Raw genomic sequence first — 3,060 nt, 5'->3', positions numbered from 1 at the left:
TATTGTAAGTTCTTCCTTTTGTACAGATCCTTTGATCAATAAGAAATGGCCTTCACTGTCTCTTCCTCACTCTGAAATTGATGTGGTCTGATATTAGGATGGCTACCCCAGCTATTTTATGGGAGCTGTTTGCCTGTAGGATTGTTTTCTAGCCTTTGACTCTGAGTCTGTGTTTGCTTTGACTATTGAGATGTGTTTCTTGCAGGCAGCAGAATGTTGGGTTCCATTTTCTAATCCATCCTTCCACTCTATGTCTTTTAATTGGTGCGTTTAGCCCATTGACATTGAGAGAGATTATTGTTATGGGATTTTGTCCCCTAGGGCTTTTTTTTAAGCACAAAATTTTCCAAAACATGATCAAAGTACTGTTGGTTTAAAATTAATGCACATTTTCACACACAGTTACCTCCTCTTGCTCCTAAGAATGTAGCACTGTAGCACTGTCTTCCCGTTGTTCATTGATTTACTTGAGCAGGCCCAGTAACGTCTCTATTGTGAGATTTGTTGTTACTGTGTTTGGCATATCCAATACTCCACAGGGCGCTTGCCAGATGTTGCATGTTGCTGTGCAGGTGAGATACTCTTGGTAGCTTGCCAGGCTCTCCGAGAGGGACAGAGGAATCGAACTCAGGTCGGCCGCGTGCAAGGCAAACGCCTTACCTGCTGTGCTATTGCTCCAGCCCATTCCTAAGAATATTTTAACAAAAAGGAATTTTAGAAAGTGTATAATCCCTAGGTCTGTGAAAATTGCCGGTGATCCTCCCAGAACATATTCCCACTGGCACATCCCTCCCCCAGCAGCTGTGAGGTAATATTTGTTCACAGGTAATTTTCCTCCCAGTGTACCCCAAACGATCAGGCTCAAGCTAGGTGCCAGTTCAAACCACAACCACTTTCATTCTGTGTCCTTTTCTAACCTTGCTTCCCTCACTCTTTTCCAGAGACTTCTCTCGTAATAAGTCACTAGTTAAGAAACCCTAGTTCAGATGTTCCATGTAAGGAATCCCAAATCTAGTTGATCTTGGATTAGTGAATGTGGAGCATAGCAACAGAGCAGATAAGATCTGTCCCTGCATAGCAGATAAGACCTGTCCCTTCAAAGCAACCCAGTAGGGAGTGTCTGGGCACATTTGACAAACTCTTACCCCACCCTCCAAGAATTGTCACCTTCACTTAGTGAGTCATTCTTGACTGCAGCATCTAGCTTTAATTGGGATTAGGCCTGGGCAAAGCATAGTTGGAAAGGTGATAGATCAGTAATGCTAAACTTATGTGATTGGGCCATCCTCTTAAGTTGAGACCCTCTATAAAATATGTGTATCACTTGTCGTCCCGTTGTTCATTGATTTGCTCAAGCAGGCACCAGTAACATCTCCATTCATCCCTGTCACATGCTAGCGTAGCCCAGTGGCGTATTGGGGGCTCTTTCAGGGTCAAGGGAATGAGACCCATTATTGTTACTGTTTTTGGCATATCGAATAAGTCACGGGTAGCTTGCCAGGCTCTGCCATACAGGTAGGATATGTGTATATTTGGCAATAAAGTGAATGGCCGTCAACTGTCTCCTGGAGTGGTTTCTCTGCATGCCCGTTATTCTTAGCCTCACATCTGCCTGGACCTGGTGCACAATGTGTCAGGGCACATTGGGGAAAAACTGTTCCCTAACAAGTGAACAGTATGTGAGTGACGTAGTCATTCAATTTATCAGTGGATAACTTTTTCTAATAAACCTTTCAGATCTAGAAAGCAGCAGATAGATAAAACAGCACACATGACCCATTCGGGAAGAGGTATTTGGGTTCAAGATAGCAAAAGAAGAAGTAGGAGTGAATATGTGGTGGTCATCGGCTGGTTAATAGAAAATTCAAATTTGGAGAATTACTTAGTATGTCTTCCAGCCTGGTAGCTCCTCCACCATGAAATTACATTGCATAATATTTTCCTTCAGCTCTAAACATAAGCTCCATCAAACCAAAAAAGCTGTGTGGAAATTAGGGTTGCCAATAAAAACCATCGCTGTAATAGAATCCTTATAATATTTCCCATCGTTTCCTAGATGAACTGCCAGAGTCCTTCCCACTGTAATGCCAAAATAAAGAAACAAACATCTCCTGCCTCGCTCAGTTATAAGGTCCTCTTAAGTGTGAACATACAAAGCACACCAGGATATGACGCTGAGAAAACAAATGTGAAGACTGTCAGGAGTTGAAAGATAACTGAAACAGAAGTGACACATTAAAATGACATCATTAGTGTGCACAGATGTGAAAAGATATTGACTTTATGAAACCGGAGCTAGATGGCTTCTATCTATTGTCTTCATTAAGAGAATAAAAATATTCTGAGAAATTTTAAATAATAGCAGAAATAGGGCTGCAGCGATAGCAAGGCGGGGAAGGCATTAGCCTTTCATGCAGCTGATCTGGGTTCCATTCCTCCGATCCCTCTCGGTGAGCACAGTAAGCTACTGAGAGTATCCTGCCCACATGGTAGAGTATCCTGCCCACATGATAGAGCTCCCCGTGGCATATTCAATGTGCCAAAAACAGTAATAAGTCTCACAATGGAGATGTGAGACTGGTGCCCGCTGGAGCAAATAATGAACAACGGGAGGACAGTAATACAGTGGACAGTGCTGTGCACTGTCAGCCAGCAGAAATAAAACATCCTGGGGAAGGGTAATCGCTTTAATCACTTAACTTCCCGTTAGTCGTCGATTTGCTTGAGCGGGCGCCAGTAATGTCTCCATTTGTCCCTGTCGCATGCTAGTGTAGCCCAATGGCATCTGTTCGCTCTGGGAACATGAAGAGCTTTAAACCGATTGTTCATGATCTTGACGAAGAAGTCCGACCATCTGGTAGGTGGGCGGCCACGCGGTCTTTTGACATCCCGTGGAATCCAGTCAGTAACAGCTCTAGTCCAGCGGTCATCTTTAAATCTCATTACGTGACCAGCCCATCTGATTTTTGACACCTTGGCAAATGAGACAGGATCCCTGATTCTTGATCGTCGACGGATGTCAGAACTCCGGATTCTTTCTCTCATTTGAGTGAAACGTGA

This window comes from Sorex fumeus, unplaced genomic scaffold (assembly GCF_029834395.1).
Source record: "Sorex fumeus unplaced genomic scaffold, SorFum_2.1 ptg000072l, whole genome shotgun sequence".
Lineage (NCBI taxonomy): Eukaryota > Metazoa > Chordata > Mammalia > Eulipotyphla > Soricidae > Sorex > Sorex fumeus.
The sequence above is the reverse complement of the archived record's forward strand: the minus strand, read 5'-3'. Positions refer to the sequence as shown.